Consider the following 18,380-nt stretch of genomic DNA (forward strand, 5'->3'; position numbering starts at 1 on the left):
GACTCGTGCCTAAAGTGTTTTCATACACATTGAATTTGAATTACTGGGTACAGTAAAATTTTACTGGTGTTTTGAACAGCAAACCGTTCTGTAACCAATTCATTAAAGCAATTTGGTTACCGAACTCTCCGCAAACCGTTCTATCCAACATATATACATCTTTAAAGGCAATCTGTCTTCGTTAAAAAGGGCTGATTGTATTTTGAGTCTCAATAATGTTCTTAAGTTCTGGTATAGTATATTGTTGAATAAACGAAATATACAATGATGCAGAATCTATTGTCATCATGAATTTGATATTGGGAAATGTAAATATATTTCTTTGGTTGGTTTACCCATTTTAATACAAAAACAATATTGTGGGTTCTGCACCAGTCCATTTAGAACAGTCCGGATATAGTGTAAAATGCTTCACCGGTCATAAAGGTGTTAGGCCTAGCAAAAGTTACTTTCAGAGAAATTTGTCCTTATAGATTTCTCTATAATATGATCCAAATATGATGAAGAGCTGTGTCAAAAGAGATTATAACTACTAGAGGTCGCATGTCACTGTTAACGCTGATAATTTATCATCTCGCTCTTACATATGCTAGACACATATTGTCCCGGATACACACATGTAAAACTAATGGGATACAATATGTTAGAGCGAGACTCCATGTTTAAGTCCGTGAATACATTGAGACAGTAGCACTTTGCTCCCTCTAGTAGTTATACTCTTTTGCTGTCATCTGGCCAAATCCGTAAGAGGCTTTCGAGTGAAAGATTTAATTGTCAGTTTGAATGCTTTTTGTTCTGCTTCCGGCACAGCTTAATTGCGGAAGTTTTGGCCACCGATTACAAGTTTTAGTATGAATAGTGTCGTCCTTAGTGCGGGGTCCCTGGCCATCGCTAAGGGCACCCATGCATAAAATCGATACTGCATTCACCGTGTAAAATTTTTCACTAATTAAGAAACACCGCTTCGTCGGCTAAAATGAAGTTCAAAATTAATATTCTTCTGTATTTGATCCTGACAATATGTGAAGCATTTGGTGCAGAAAATTTTTACTTGCCTGACCTCTTTATTATTGTTTAATGTTACTATAGTCACGCGAAGACGATTGCCTATATCAAAGGCATACTATGATAACGTAAGGGAATGAGTGCTGAGTACCGATCTTTCTTTGACATTTCGGGGGACCGTGCTAGTACTACTTGAACCATGGGAAATCCTTGAGTCCTCCGTCTCAATTAGTCTCTGGTAGTATTCCCAATATGGTAAGTATTATATGAATAGTTTGGAAATGGTTCCGAAGATTTCTGGAATGGTATTTATTTATACGGGTCTCGATTATTGGAAATAATGTTTGATTGTGTTTAAGTAATTTTTAAACGAAAAAAGTTAAGGGCCAAAAAACCAAAACAAAACAAAGTAAAGTCCTTAAGTAAACGGCCAATGTATTATCGCACGGCAATCTAATATTGTCCATTTACCCAATATAGCGATATGTTTACCAATTATTATTTTTATGGTATTTGGGTTTTTACACTTCAAATAGCGATCCTAAATATGAAATAAAACGAAAATCCCAAATTTTGTTTATTGCCAAACCTCACACCCCCTCCCCCATAATTGATTCTACCTCTAAACGACTTGTAAAGCACATTTTTGCCAATGCAATATCCGATTGAGCGTGGACTATGTGATTTTTAAGTAAAATTCACGTGAACTTGTGTGAAAATCAGAAACATTATAAAGAAAACCACGCTTTTACGCATTTGGGACTATCACACAAGAGTGTACCTTTCCTTATAATGTGATAGAAGTGCACAGGCACGTAGCCAGAGGGGGGGCTAGGGGGCTAAAGCCCCCCCCGAAAATTTTCAAAAATAAATTTAAGAAACAACATGTTTTTCGGTGACTCTTAAAAAAATTGTATCTTGTTTGGTTTCAACAAATTAATGCGAGAATTGTGAGGAAGATTGCTATTTCGAACCACCGAAGACAGCGGTCAGGATATCTACTCAGTATGCTGAGTGTGATAAAACAGTTCCCTTCATATTGTGTGACTCGTCGGAAGACAAACGAAACTGTTACTTTAATTCTTGCTGTGGGGATCTGTCGAATGATTGAGTCGCAGAAGCAAGAAGTAGTGCTCCAGCCAAATACGATCTTATGCGAAAAGACCTGAAGTCAATAGCCTCCGTATTTGGCTGGAGCAACATTAATGATGTGAAATATTTGCTGAAGGTGATTATGGTGGTTATGCTTACGAACATCGCCTTTAACGAGTTTAACCATGTCAGGCGTTCAGTGCTGATGCCATTTAACAAATTAGCCCAGGCGAAACCAGTCATTTTGCATAACAATTTGTAACATGTGGTTGATCCTCATATATATGGACGATGAGAAAATCAATGCTCGGCTACAAGATCTGATACCACTTACTTGCACCGTGGCTATTAAAAGATTCCTGTCACATTTGGAAAAAATGGTATTCATTATAAAGGACACATCTAGGAAGTATATTAAATGGTGTTTTTGTGGTGAAAATCTAGGTGAACAGACATATTTCCATATGACATATGAATGCGATAGTATTATTTTACACATTATATCTTTGCATATACATAGTCTCCAAAACCATTTCCTGAAAAACAAACATTTGCCAAATTTTGGCTGCTGTTCGGATAATATTGACGGCAAAAACTGCGTCTAGTATCTCAAAATCAACGGTCGGCACCATCATTGAGGAAGTCGACACTCGTGACCCGTCAGAAATTCGCGAACATGGACATGGCAGTAACCACTATGATGATAAGGAAGTGTACGAGATAGAAATGAACACCACCGCGACACTGTTGGTTAGGAAAAATATTTCTCAGCCTAGTAAATAGTTCTCCACATGCAATCGCTAGTTGTTCGCACGAGATCTGTAGGACAACCATTTACGTTTTATCACTTTCATTGTTCACATCATGGAAATATATTGAAGACACAAGGCTTCATTTAGCTAATGCATTGAACCGAATAAAATAAACAAAATATATAATAAAATTGCAGAAGTTTTATAGAAAAGTGAGCTCAAAAACTGTCCCAAAATGAGAACTTTATCGCTAGTGGTTGTGTCTAACAAAACTCAGATATTATGTTATATATTAGCCAGAATAAAGTTAGTTAAAGCATAAGCAGATTGAATTTCTGTAATAGGTTAGTGCACTGTACGCTTAGTAGAAACATCAGGCATCTCACTCAAGCGTGCTAGACAAAAACATTTCCGTTAGTTGATGACAATATAGTCGAGAAGACAGTTTTTGTTTTCGCGTCATTTTAATGCAATAGTATTTCTGTTGACACTCAATTTCATGTTATGCGGAGAATGCGGTCCGTATTTAAACATTATTAGTCCGCAAAGTAGTGATATTTTAAACAATCGAACAATAAGCAAGAAAAATGCCAAAAAATAAACAAGCCAAAAAGTGGTAAAACAGCGGTTTTTCTGAGGTGTTCATCAACCCAAGAATTGTATATCGTCGTATATTACTAATGTTGTTCACATACAGAAACGTACATAGTAGCGGTAGGACTATCTGTTGTGATTTTATCCTTACTTTTCAACGGATGTCAATAGATGCTAAACCACATATTAGTCAATCAATCATAATAAACTTAATGTTGTAAGCAGCAGCATTTCTGTCTCTTTCGATGGTTTCCAATTAATGTCCATGTAAGTCTAAAAACGACGTGACGATACAGTGAACAAACATCAGTAGCCTATCACGGAGAGCGACTAAAATGTTGTAACTAGTTGAGTCTACAGTCAATAAATTGGGATTAATGTTTCGATTTCATGTTTTCGTTTTATTTGTGTTCGTTATGGAATAAAATGAGAGAGATGAGCAGAGATCACGAAGAAAAAGAGAGAAAAAATAATAAATAAATTGAAATCGACCCAAGAGCAGCTGTTCTATATTTTCTGGGCACTCAACTACAGAACAACAGAAATCATCAAAGAAAGTTGGCCTTACACCTACGTTACTCTTCGACAGAGGTGAAGTAAGTGCGATGTATACCCGTCCATATGTCGGAATAAAGAGATGCTGAAATTATTGAGCTTGTTCATATTTATAATATTTCTTTTTTTTTCAATCTAAAATTTTATTTGAAACGGCTCAATGCGTTAGCACAACTGATCCGTGGGTCTTTTAATTTTTTTTACAATAAGTAAAAATAAAAAAATTCTAAGAATGTCGGTCTGCCAGATCTTGTTGACGCAGTTTGCTGCTGCGTGTTGAGATCTTTTTCCTTGGCGGTGAGGCCGCTTGGTGGTCATTCAGTCTGCCTTCTCTCGCGTTATCGTTCCCGTCCATGTCGTCGTCGGTACTGCTTTCTTCCTGTTCACGATCAGAGGTTCTTATTTGTTTCTTGTTCTTATGGGTCGCTGTTGTATATCCGTCTTCATCGGTATTTGCTTCTTTACTGGCGATGCTAGTTGTTGGTTTGGGAGCGGTTGTCGTGGTCGTTGTACCTGCATTATTGGGTAATTGGATCGTTGTTTTAGGTTTATCTGAAGGTATCGGTGGCTGCTTGTTAGAGTTGGCTGTAGTAGATGAGTTTTGACTAGTTGCTTCGGCGCATGTTTTTCCGTAGTAGGCTGTATAGTTACAGAATTGGCATGTTGGGGTCTGCCCGGGATATGTAATTAGCGTTGTTTGCTTATAGGTCACGCCATCCTTCGGTGATTTGCATTCGATAGTCATGTAAGAAGGTATTGGTTTAGTCACTCGCATTCTCACAATACGAACGCCATTGGGAATGCCGGAGAAAAAATTTCTCCAGGTGTCATTCGTAATAGATTCTACTTCTCCATATTGCGACATGATTTGTTTGATGAAATCCTCCTTCGTGCGCGGGGCCAAATCATGGATACGCACGTCCACCATGTCGTTTTCTATATGCACGGGGATCTTGATTCTGGTGTTATTAAATTCGACCTCGTGTTGCATGTTGTTCTTTGCAATAAAGTTTTCGGCCTGTGCTAAGCTTCTAAACGTGATCAAAACACAGTTGTTACGTGATGTAGCTGAATGTAGGTAACTTCAGCGAGATTAAGCTCCATTTTCACTTTAACTAATTGTTCCACTTCCTTAACTGTTCGTGTTATCCCGTAGCACAGGCACTTTTGCGTCATTTGGCAAACTCATTTTACTCCGCAGCCGGGGGCAACGATACAATTTGTATGTGCACTGATATAGAACAATAGCTAGCTTGATTCACTGGTGCCTGTAGCCTGCTATAGCGTAGCAATTTTTTTTGCTTCTGCTTTTTGCGACATCAGAAGGTAGACCTTCTAGTTCTTTTGGTAATACATTTAACAAATTTCACGTACCGTCAAGTCCCCAGTTACCGTGCGTTTAGGTGGATTTGACGTGACTTCAAATCCTGTTTTTTCATCAAAATGAAAACCGCCCTCATAGTCACCGTAAAAATACCTATCTAAATACGTCACAATTTAGAAATAATATAAAACTATTACCAACAAAACGAGAATAAGTAGTTGAGGACATTTGTTTGGCACCAGTGCACGTTATATGATCAACTTACGGTGTATTTAAAATTTTGATTCAACTTTAGTTGGAATGTTTCAATAAAACGATGAAACGAAAGGATTTGGGATCTGGATCTCTCCGATGGATTTAGGGAGCTAGTTCTTTAAATTTCGTGATTTTGAAACTGCACGGTGAACGACACATGCACGGCGACTGGCGATTTGAAGGAAAATTAGAAGATATTAGTAATCAGTGTTTTCATTCGATTTGTAGACAATTTTCTTTAATCAATTAAAATGTGGGCAGTTTCCTTCAGTTGATTTAATCATTTAAATTTATATTTTGATCCTATTGATTACCAAAAATCCTTCCTAACTGGGGTTCTAATCTACCCGACCAAGGCTAGTCTTGAAAATAGTTTCATTTAAATAGAATATATCAAAAAATTGTGTTAGCATGATGCCTTGGAACTGGTAATACTCGCAGAACACCAGACAAAGAAAATAGAAGTTGAACCGTCTCTGCGCATCTACAAATCGCTTGCTAAATCAGAAGATTTTGTACGAATTTCGACATTCTCTTCGTTCGAACATTTTATGGATATTTTTCTACTCATTTCGGTTTAGCATCTTCTACGCCTTTTAAAGGTGTAGCTTGGAACACCTAGTGTTTTCCAGTACCGTCAAGCATTGTCATATTCGGTTAGCGCATAAATACTGTGAACTCTAGAATATACTTTGTTGTAACGAGAGTAAGTACTATAACCTTTCTTGTGACAACATATTTTTAGGATTGTCTTTGATTTGGAATTGATTTCATTATGAACTTTTCAAAATTTAATTTAGTTTCTAGTGACTATATCAATTTGTCAGAATTAAAAGCTTTATGCAAATTTTTTTAAGCCCCTCCCGAAACAAAATCCTGGCTACGGGCCTGGAAGTGCACGTTCGGATCGCTTGGGAGTCTTTAGTGCACTTATTTAGTATAAACCAAGGAACACTCTTGTGTGATAGTCCCATTTGGTGTGAAATGTACAAAAAAAATTCCAAATGAATTTTACGCGAACATCAGTTAGTTTTACGTCGTTTCACCTAGAATCGGCCAAATCAATAGTTTTTCTTATAGAAATACACCATGCGTTTTTTTTTGAAACGAAGCTATGTGGAAAGTTCAAAAATACGAACGTAAATTGACTATTTGCTTCAACCATTTGCGACCAATTTCTTTACCCGAAGAAAACCAGTTTTTAGATAGCTGGAGCAATAAGGCAAAAAGCGGTTTTCACCGAAAACTAGTTTTCATCCAAGTGAAGAAATTGGCCGTTGAAATCCATACGAAGAAGAAATGTTAATGTTATCAGGTTTACACATATCTTCAATGTGTCAACTGTTTGCTCACACATAAGTTATATATGCGTATTGTTATAAAAATTTGAATGTAAGAATAAATATATACATTAGGTTTATGGTGCAGAAAAAAAGTGTTTATATGCCACCGTTAATTCCAAAATTCTATGTGTAAAATTAATAGACATTACATTTACATTTTTATCTGTTCATTATTCAACTCAACAGTATGGCATTAAATATTCAATGGAAAAATATATTTATATTAAAGTTACATGACATAACACATAAAAAGCGCTTTAATGAATTTCCATATGTAATTCGAAAAATCATTTGGTTTGCTTCGAAAAAGTTCGGAAAATCGGTAATTGTTCCGAATCGCGGCTTTTTCGAAAAGAGGGTTAATTTGTTTTGGAAATGGTTCTAAATGGCCAATTTTATAACAAGCAATGAAAAAAATTCGGGAGGAAAGCTTTAAAGTAGTTTAAACTGGAAAGATAAGTTGTTCCCACTTGCCTATCTAACAATTAGTCAATCCATCAGACGTTTCTGATCAGCTGATTATTTCTTTTTTACTTCCTCTGACGTTACTCCGAGGGGTGCGACGTCCGACAATATCGTTGATTCGATCCAACATCAAACGAATCGGATTAACGAAAGATGTTTGTCGTACGAGTTTTTTTGTTCGCAGGAGTAGACTTGTTGACAGAACCCACCGCTGGATTGTCAAACAAACGTCTAATGGATTGCCTAATGGCATTGCTCATGAGAAAGTGACGTTAAGGGTGAAAGTAGTGTGATGCGGCTTTGCCGCATAGTCGAGTCCAAAGATTCGAAGCGGCGCAAAGCCGCTGAGAAATCGACGGACGAGGTGGTTTTGATCTTGCTATCGAAGGGTGCAATCAAACCTGTAATCCACTCGTTTGCCCGGTATACTCAAACATAGGGGCTATCCCTAGTTTAAGTCCGACTGAGCGGTAGCGAAGTCGGGCAGCATGACAAAAAGCGATGTGGCGTAGCCACATTAGGCATTAACAATGTTTTATTTAGTAACAATAGGATAGTATTCATTTACAACAATAAAATGCTATGACAATTTTTATACTTATTTTCAAATGGTTTTATTGTGTAAAAATCCTTCAGTATACTAAACGCACTTAAAAGCAAAAAAATGTTCCCACCTTTTCCCTTTTAACTCCTGCCACAGTTGATCATGAAACGCCATTATTTTTCCAAGGCTTTTTGACGTGCCGTCAGTCGCCGCAACTGCGCGCAGTGAGAACGTAAACGAAAAAAACAAAAAAAAATTCTGCAAAACAGCATAGCTAAGTAGAAGCGTGACTATGTAGGTTGGTTGGTTGATCAGTGGAAAATCGAAACAAGCTGCAGAAAAACCAACAAAACGGCACGGTAAACCGTCAGCAGCAGAGCTCGGTAATCGGTTGTGGTCGCTAGTCGTCTCGGAACAAAAACATTCGCACCCGAAGCGGCACCAGAGTCGGACGGTTTTTTTTGTTCACGCGACGGATCTGCTCCAGCTCGCTCGGAATCGGTCGTTTGGTTCTTGCCTTGTGTATAGTGTGATTTGTGTACTATTTTCAGTGCCCCAGAACGTGTATGCTAAACAAATTACAAAATCAAGTGTGCGTGTGTGTGTCGAAGAAAAACTTGATCCTGAAGGAATCCTGCCCGGGCAGATTCCGGTGGTTATCGGTGCGGTAAGTGGGGATTTTCCGCATTGCAAAACCGAGTGTCCTTTACGGATACGCGGATCCAAGGGGGTAGAGTGCAGTGAAAGTGTGTGACGAGTTTAGAATTTTTTATTCTGCAATGCTATGCTTGCAAGTTTTGCAAACGCATCGGTGGAAAATTTGGTTGGATAACCATTCAAGTGCAGGCAGAAGCTTGTGCCAGGGGTGGAAAATTGTTTAGTGGGTGCCAAGGCGGGGGAAGCTTCTAAAGGTGTTTGGCTTCGCGAGCTGAATCTTATTTCTCTACTTTCGCCTGTTTTATGGTCCAGACGGACGGAGTGTTTATTGATTCCGAGTCGATTATGATTATCTGATTATTTTAGTGTTTTTGTTTTTTTTTAATTAAGTTGAGAGCTTTTTCCCTAACACTGGGAGAGTCGGGGAGTCTTGTTTAAATCATTCGAATTAACTGGACTCGAATGTAGCTCAATGTTCCTATATTATGATTCCACGTTTAATTTTCTCATGTGCTTTAAGGTTTCCTATTGATATGGGACAATTATGATGCAGCCCATAATCGCAAGGCAGTGCCATGTTCTATGAGATTCGCTATATACATGGGACACTTGTACGTAGAACGGCAGAATAGCAAATAGATGTAATCAATTACATCCGTAATAAAAAAAAGTTTAATTGCAGCTCCGTGAGTTTTGAGTTTTACAGTCAAGTAGGAGAGAACTGATCTTTCGACCCGTATCCTCACTACAAAAATTTCGTTAGGAGTTCTCGGGAAGAAGTTTCTCCAAATATCAGGGGTGACGAATTATACTTCTCCATATTTTGACATGCATTTTGCAATTGGCTCAGGTGGTGTACGAGATGATAGGTCATGTAGCCTTACATCTGCATAGTCATCTTCTATTTACACGGGAATCTTAATTCCAACGTTGTCGCTTTCAACCACGTGTTTCTAGTTGTTTTGCAAAAAGGAAGCACTTTGCTTGGGCTAACGTGTTGAATGATATTGATACTGCATTGCGAAGATGATGATACCAACGACCAACGTTTATGATACTGCAGGTACGCCGGGTACCATTTCATAAGTCTAAGCTGTATTTTCACCTTCAGAAGGATATTATTTGCTTCAGAAGGTATTCCATTTAACAACTCGCTCGTGTTCAACAAAATTCAAAGTCAACGACCGCGGTGTATGGGTCCGAGTAGAGCTTTTTCGGCAACTACTCATGATGACAAGAATAATCCACTGTTTCCTTTGTTCTCGGAACAATGCATACTAGATCGAGAGGCCTGTTGTTCGCTCCAAGTTAGTTACTCTTCGAGCACACGATCACTCGAAAAAGATAAGATCTTGTTTTGTTTTTGAGTTTTGTTTTTTTAAACTCTGGGCAGCCGGCTACCGAGAGTAACCTGATTTCAAAACAAAGGCATTTTAGTAAATATCTTGGTTAATATCGAAGGTCCGCTCAGACAAGGTTAGGGTCGTGTTGAATAATCCAAAGCAGGCAAACGATATTACTTGCTGTGAGTAATTTACATAGAACTATTAGGTGTATATTCCAGCAATAAGGCATGAAGGCGTCGTCAACGATGAGAGTTTGAAATGCGAGGATCTACTGAAGTACGGGGTTGGATGTTTTAGAGATCGCTTACTCCACTGCCGTTATAAGCATATTTGTCCCACGTTCTATGGGATTCCCTATACACATGGGACAATTATCCGTAGAACGGCAGTCCAGCCGGTCAAAATACCTGATTGCAAGCGTTTTCATTTAGTATTAGTCACTGGGGATGGTAAGAAAACGTACTCCCAATCAGATTCGTATCGGCTGACCTTCGCTGAAACCACCTGACCGAACTACGTCTTTTTGTACAAGGTCCGTTTGCCTCTTTGTTCCGCGGGACATGAACTGCACCAAGTGTAAAAAGTTGGGTCAAACAGTCACTTCATTGTAGCAATTCGGAGAAATTAATGTGGATGATTCGTGCATTAGGAATGCTGTAAAGTGTTCTTAGTGTACAGAGGGTCTGTATGAGATCTCAGCATGTCCCCCGTTCAAACTAAGCTAGGGTAAACGGTACAATGTTCTTTTGCGGGACGTTCCAAGCTTTTTTTCTCAGAAATATTGAAGAAAGCTACGCCACCACCCTCACCGAACCGGTATGCTGTCTTGCCTCCTAACGAAAGCGAGGCTGATGACCCACAAGAGGGTACATCTATTAGGGATGCCTAGAAGTTATAGGAAGAGAAGGAACATTTCCTCTTCTAAACTTCCTTGTAAATGCCAGAAGGTGTCCCTTGACGGGGCTCCGAAAGTGCCATGTCTTGGAAGCGTTGCAAACGGAACCGAAGCATGTAGCACTTGATCTTGGAGGTTTAAGCTCAGAGAAGGAGTTCCCAACACTTTCCGGAACACCAAAAACTCCAAGGGATCCTTTGTTTCGATTCCAGAATAATCGCGGCTCCGGAATCATCAAACTCTCGGACATAGTGGACTGGTTAATAAAAACTTTCAATATTACTGATCCAATTAAAAGTCTGTTAGCTTTTCTGCCTATAGCATGAAAATTTTTGAAGCAGTCATTGAGGTCACGGATTTGGTCACTGTTCTACGGTGGAATTGCAGAAGTGTAATACCGAAAATAGATTCTTTCAAATTTGCAATAATTAGCTTGAGATGCGATGCATACGCGTTATGTGAAATTTGGTTAACTTCCGATATAAACCCCAACTTCCACGATTTTAATAGCGTTCGCTTGGATCGAGACCCTCCCTACGGAGGAGTGCGCTACGAATGCCTATTCGGCGGCTACAATTCGTTTGCACGTGGAAGGTAATCCCTGATCCTCATGGCCGCAATCGTCTGCCGATTGTAGTCTCGATCACCAATAGCTTAATGCCATTGGAATCAATCAATGTTTCGTATGACCTCATACGAAACATTGATTGAAAGAGCTATGTTGCGGCGGTATTCGAAACTATTACGTCACAGGTATCCGGACGAAGAGTACAATTTTTGGTCCAACATGATACTTGACACCGCGATCCAGTCTTAAACGAAACGAGTAACAGACGCGAACATCCAAATCCGAGGTGGGACAAAGAGTGATCAGACGTATACGCAGAGAAGGCCGCCGCGTATAAGGTCTACCGCGACGACGGGTTATCCACTAGCTATCGACAGTACGTGAAGAAAGTAACGCAAATGAAGAATTAGATAAAGCCAACAATCGTGGTTACAGGCACCGGTTCGTTTATGGATTAACGCTAGAAACATCGATACGCACTCTTTTTTGGTGCACGACCCAACGTACATAATACCAAAACACTACTAAAGAGAGCGTGGAATATTCAAACCGTTGGATATTCTATTTTGCCCGTATGGTTTTTTATTTTCGCCCCGACACAGAACATCTACCGCGTCGCTTCCCCTCACGATAATACGAACGGAACACCTTTTTCGCCGGTGAAGTTCTCACTTGCTCTCTTATCATGTAACAATAAATCCCCAGGGCCAGACAGAATCAAATTCAACTTGTTGAAGAGTCTGCCAAAACCAGCCTCCGATCACAACTCGTATCGACCGATTGTAATGCTCTCCTGTATCCGGAAGCTGTTGGTGGAAATGATTCTGTTCCGTGTCAACAATTGGGTCGAAACAACTGGCTTACTGTCAGATAGGCATAGGGATGAATGATGTCGACAGAAATTACGTGATTGTCTTCTTTCTCACTCCTGTGTCCTAGCATAAACCAAAATTGGAGCCGAAACAACCCGAATATCTGGCTCAATTTGGAGAATTCCCCAAGGGTCCGACGGGACCACCTGACGTCCCGCTCCGTGCTCTCTTGGCAGTACAAGGCTGTCGTAACAGTCAACGACCTGCCATAAAGTGCAAGCTTGATTCTTCTCTTCTCTGTCATCGTTGTCCATCTACTCTTCCCTGTATTTGATATTTCTTTTCAGGAATCAGAATATATAGGCTTAAATGGCACGTTCCACGTATGTGGTCGGGGATTTGTGCCTCGCCGTGTGTTTTCATCATTTCCTGAGCGGAAGGAAAGGACAAGGAGGTGTGGGGAAGTAGAATTGGAAGCATGGGAAAAATAACAGCACAAAAACAAACAGCAGGTAAGTTAAACTCACAAGTAGTTGAACTTGCCTGCAAATAAGCCTAAAGCTCTTTACCACATTGGATAAGAAACTTTAGTATGTCTCTGAGTTTCAGTCGTCCAAACATGATATTTTCTATGTAAGGACGGCCGAAAACTCCAAATCGCAATTGCGCTACCGCTGGACAGTTGCATATCAGATGATATGAGGTTGCGTAGTCGGATTCACAAAGATCACATGAAAAAGACTCAGCGCGCTGCGATGTGATAATTGAGTTTGCAGTGGCCGGTTAAAGCCCTGGTCAGCATGCCGCAGTGGAGCTTCGAAAAATGAAGGAGATTTTTCGAAATCACTGGGCACGGTTGTTCTAGAAACGTCTTTGTTTGACGACACGTTTGTAGATTTCTCCAATAGTTGCGGTGCTCGGACGACCGTATTTTTTCCCTTATCCAACTTGTCGAAATTGGCAGCGCGGGCTCAGGACCAACGAAGTCTATCGCTGAACCTGCCCTGGCTAATTCGTCAGCCCATTCATTTCCAGTAATACCGCAATGTCCTGGCACCCAGACAAGGTAGATAGTGTTGACAATGCTTAGTTCTTCGATTTGGGTTCGGCACGCGATCACTTGCTTGGACCGGGATTTGTCTGAGCTAAGGGCCTTGATTGCAGCCTGACTATCGGAGCAGAAGTTTATAACTCTGCCGGACAAACTCAGTTGAAGGGCCGATTGCACCCCGCACATAATCGCAAAGATTTCTGCTTGGAATACAGTACAGTATCTACCTAGTGAGTGAGATTTTTCCAATCTCATTTCACGACAGTAGACACCAGCACGTCCCTCCATCAGAGAACCGTCAGTGTAACAAACCACTTGCGTTTGTTGTTGTCTTTCCATAAAGCCAGACAACCACTCCTCTCGAGAGGGAATCTTCACATGGAATGTCCTGTAAGGAAAACTACAAGTGAGTGTAATATCGCTGGGAGCAAGAATATCTTCACCCCATGTAACCATTTGTGACCACAATCGTGTATGACTGGTAGCAAGATCAACATGGTTACTGTTCCAAAGCCCAGTAACCTGCAGTCTGTATGCACATGATAGTGCTTCTTGTTTTAAGTGTATGTGTAATGGTTTGATATTTAGAAGTGCCTCAAGAGCAGCAGTCGGAGTCGTGGTGAAAGCACCAGTCAACGCCATGAGCGCCATTCTTTGCAGATGGTTTAGCTTTGACTGGACTGTCACCACCTCTCCCCTCTGCCACCACACAAGGTATCCGTATGACAGTATTGGACGTACAATTGTCGTGTAAATCCAGTAGATGTATTTAGGTTTGAGACCCCAGGTCTTTCCAAAAGTTCGTCTGTACTGCCCGACGGCCATGCACGCTTTCTTGACTCTGAACTCAATGTGAGCAGACCAATTCTGTTTGGAATCCAATATGACTCCAACGTACTTGACTTGATCTGCACACAGTAGCTCAGAATTAAAGAACTGCAAGGGACGAACCCCGGTTGTTATTCGCTTCTTCGTGAAAAGGACCATTGAAGTTTTGTTTGGGTTAACTGATAGTTTAACTTGTCGACCCCACTGTTCGACAGCTCTTAATGCCTGTTGCATTAAGTCAAAGATTGTTCCGATGCAAAATCCAGTAATTGGTAATCGTCAGCAAACCCGTAGGTTGGAAATCCATGCTCATTGAGTTTTTTCAACAAGCCGTCAGCTACCAAGTTCCATAACAAAGGTGACAGAACGCCGCCCGGAGGACAACCGCAAATACTCAACTTCCGTATCTCAGCCTGTCGCAATGACGAGCAAAGTATGCGGCTACTAAGCATTGTGTTTATCCAACCCGAGATACATGACCGCGCGTCGCTTCCAGAATAGACTGGAAGGATACATTGTCAAAAGCACCCTCAATATCTAGGAATACACCCAAGCTAGATTGCTTGAGCGAGAAAGATTTCTCAATGTTGTAAAATGTAAACAACATCGTGAAGCAGAGTGGTCGTGGATTTCCCACACTGATATGCATGTTGCATTTTGTGCAGTGGATATTCAACTAAACTAACGTTCCTGATGTGATGATCGATTATCCGTTCCAAAGCCTTCAGACGAAAAGAACTTAAGCTGATAGGCCTAAAACTTTTGGCTTCTTCATAGCTTGAGCGCCCCGCTTTGGGAATAAATCTAACAGTTATTTCTCGCCATGCTTTCGGGATATACCCGGTAGCAAGACTGGAAAGCAAAATCTTTTTCAAGACATGTTTGAGAATATCAAATCCCTTTTGCAGTAGCACGGGAAGTATTCCATCTTTTCCGGGTGATTTGTGTGGAGCAAAGCTGTCAACTGCCCACTTGACCGATTCAGTGGAGACCAATGTGCGTGCTAACGCCCACGAGTCCGAATCACCAGAATGAGATCTGTGAACATTGTTCAACTCCGGATCGATACAACCTGGAAAGTGTGTGTCGAAGAGACAATTAAGAACATCTTTTTCGTCCGTCACATAAACACCATCTCTGGTTTTTAAGGAGTTCATCTGAAAATCATTCGATTTGGAGAGTTTTATTTAATCTGCTAGTCTCGTTCAGACTAGAGACATTAGTGCATAGGCTTTGCCAGCCAGCCCGTTCTGCAGATCTAAGACATTTCTTATATGCACTACGAGCTGACCTGAAAGCCCTGGAGTCATCACGCTGACGCCGGTTCCAAGCTCTTCTCATAACTTTCTTCATTCTTTCAAGCTCAGCCCTCCACCAAGGGGTTCCGCTAGTAGATTTAATAGTACGAAGTGGATAAGCTTCTTCGTAGGATGAGTTTGTCGTATCCACGACGTCATCTAAGTCGTCTAGTTGACTAATTGTTGAAAAATATGCATAAAATTTAGTCGCCAAGTTTTCCAAAAAGAGGTCCCAGTTTGCAGGTTTAGGATTACGATATGTTACCACATTGAAGGTGACATCAAAATGTTTGAAAAATATATATTTATGATCGGATAGAGGCGGTTCAGTTTCATTTGGAACCTGCCAATTTCCCAGCTCATGCAAAATTCTATCAGAGTAAAGTGTTATGTCTAATACCTTCTCCCTCCCAGACCTCGCAAAAGTTGGTCGGTTTTCCACATTCAGAATATGGAGATTTGTACTACTTATGTACTCCATCAGTTCAGAGCCTCTCAGATTGATGTCTGAGCTGCCCCAAATGATGTGATGAGCATTCGCATCACTGCCGATAATGAGCGGAAGCCCATTTCTGCTACAATATGATACAACGCTTTTGAAATCATCAGAAGGAGATGACTCGTTATGCGGTAGACATGCTGAACAATGTATTTTTTGTCTACGTTTCCGACAGTCAGTGTAACTGTGACAACACAGATATCGCGAGTTGTGAGCTCTGATATGAGATACGCGTCAATAGCCTTATTTGCAAGAATGCTAGCCCGAGGCATTTCACGTGGGTTAATCATACCTGTCTTGTTGTAAGCAATGAAGGCAGTGTTAAGTAATTTTCCAAAATAGAAGTTTCCTTTATGGAAATACGGTTCTTGAACCAATGCTATGGAAGCTTTACCTTCCTGCATGAGTCGAGATAAATTCATAGTTGCTGTACGTTTATGTTGGAGATTGACTTGTGCTATTCTAACCATTGTTGATTAGAGAACTGTACATTTCATCTCCAACACAAATTGCACAACAACTAGAGGACACCAAGCGAGTTGGGATGTTAACGCATTTAGCGAGCCATATCAGGTTTAAATGGGACACGATCATTGGATTCCCACGATTTGCGAAGAAAATAATGATCCACTGTGTCAGAGATTCGCATAACACAGTAAGGGCAAAACCCAAAATGCTCCGTGCGCGACTGGCATATTTTAGACCCTCCAATCATCAAGTCCTCGGCACAGAACTACACCTTGACTTAGGGTCTCCTACTTTCAGTCGCCTCCTACGACATGGGAGCCGGACCCCAGTGGCTCAATTCTTGGCCGGATACCACACGGCCTCTGGGCAGGTTCATCTGTACACATCGAAATTTGATAATCGAAACCCAGCAAAACTTCACCGAACTACCATCAGCTGAGAGCCTCAGCAAACCCCCACCCAACAAAAATTCGGCAAAATTAAGCGGATCATCGGTGAAAAAAAACTTCGGTGCGTGAACGTTCCGCTGCGTAATGCAGCATACTGGGGAGTTCGCCCAACTCTTCCCAGGCTCCGTTCGCCATTGAGAATGTTTTAAACCCCCTCAACAATTTTACCCATAGCACGGGTCGCATAACACTATGGAATTGGGGTTACCTGTTTGGTGGATTTTTACCACTGGAACAGGTAGTCCGTAGTGAAATTCTTAGCCGGTTGAAACAACCACTACCGACACTACACGGCTTATCTAGGCTGTTCGGTGAAAGAAGCTGACATTGCAGGAAAGCTTCCATAGATGTCCGAACAGCCGTCATGTCGTCACCGTCAACGAACTGCTATAAAGCGCAAGCTTGATTCTTCTCTTCTCTGTCATCGTTGTCCATCTTCTCTCCCCTGTATTTGATATTTCTTTTACTACGATACTGAATCCAAATCCCCGTGAAAATGTCTCTCAAGCAAATTGACCGTTGTTAAAAAAAAAGAATTAGAATCAGTTTGCCATTATTGCCTTCCATTAATTCTCAATTACATTCTCACTAGAATAATCGAAAAAGTACGTTCAACAAAATAAGAAAATAGCCGTACATAGTAAGTATTGGAGCGGGTCTCACCTTCAGGAACAGGCTGTGCGAGCCGAAACGTCAAGGTACCAACTCTTTCAAATCGCTGAGAATTTGTAGATTGGACAAGATCACATGAATTTGAATGTTATTTGGCTGACATCTTATTTTCTAACACAGCTTCAGCTACTTTGCTGGATTAGTTAGTTATGGAATTTAAAAACTATAACTAAATAAAGAATCGAAATAAATATATTTTGCGTTCTGGCTAAAAATTTTTTCTAGTTATTCCTCTGTATGTCGAATCAAGCATTGTTTTTGGTTACAGGCCATTGGTCACTACACAGTGACGTCATGATATTGGGAATCATGTTTTTAGAAGTACAAATGTTCTCATGAGCGCCTTACAATTAAATTGTGCGAATTCCCTACTGTGCGAAAATGTATATGAAAGATCTAATTAGTGAACTAATTATTTGTTTATCAATTACTTCTAGTGTTCTCTGAATCGGTAACTAGTTTTGCGGTTAAATTTCTAAGCTTATTTCAATGTAATTCAAATTTGTTAAGTCCAAACTGTAAACAAAAGGACCAGCACTTGTCAAATTTGTGAGGTTAAGGCATTTCATACAATCGTCAATAGCGTACGGTGAAGTTGACTGTTCCCAGTCAAAAAGGGCAAGTTGCTGGCTAACGGAGGGCTACTTGTCAACTCGGATGCGCTAATTGCCCTTCAATGTGCTGGCAATTAGGGGGCTATTTCAAATGCAACATTTGGGCGATTTGCCGCCGTCATTTTTTGGCCGCTCTACTCGCCCTTAAATCGCTCCCAAATAGCCCACGGAACGCGCCATTTAATCGCACTTAATTGCCTAATATGTAAAATTACAAATAATACGTATTTTCGGATTCACTATCTAGTCTCATAAACTTAACAGTATACTAGGTAATCAGCACCAAACTATAAG

The 18,380-nt window shown here is 40.5% G+C and overlaps 1 protein-coding gene across 7 annotated transcripts in view; it reads left to right on the top strand.

Annotated features, from left to right (window-relative positions):
- Positions 1-8,123: 8,123 nt before the first annotated feature.
- Positions 8,124-18,380, top strand: part of LOC131682941 (double-stranded RNA-specific editase Adar) — a 131,379-nt gene continuing 121,122 nt past the window's right edge. For 4 of the 7 annotated variants that reach the window (XM_058964769.1, XM_058964786.1, XM_058964776.1 and 1 more), the window contains exon 1: positions 8,124-8,596. The gene's annotated coding sequence lies outside the window, so the exon portion shown is untranslated. The remainder of the gene's footprint in view (positions 8,597-18,380) is intronic. The other 3 variants (XM_058964795.1, XM_058964799.1, XM_058964752.1) reach the window with 2 other exon arrangements.

Source organism: Topomyia yanbarensis, chromosome 1 (genome assembly GCF_030247195.1).
Source record: "Topomyia yanbarensis strain Yona2022 chromosome 1, ASM3024719v1, whole genome shotgun sequence".
NCBI lineage: Eukaryota > Metazoa > Arthropoda > Insecta > Diptera > Culicidae > Topomyia > Topomyia yanbarensis.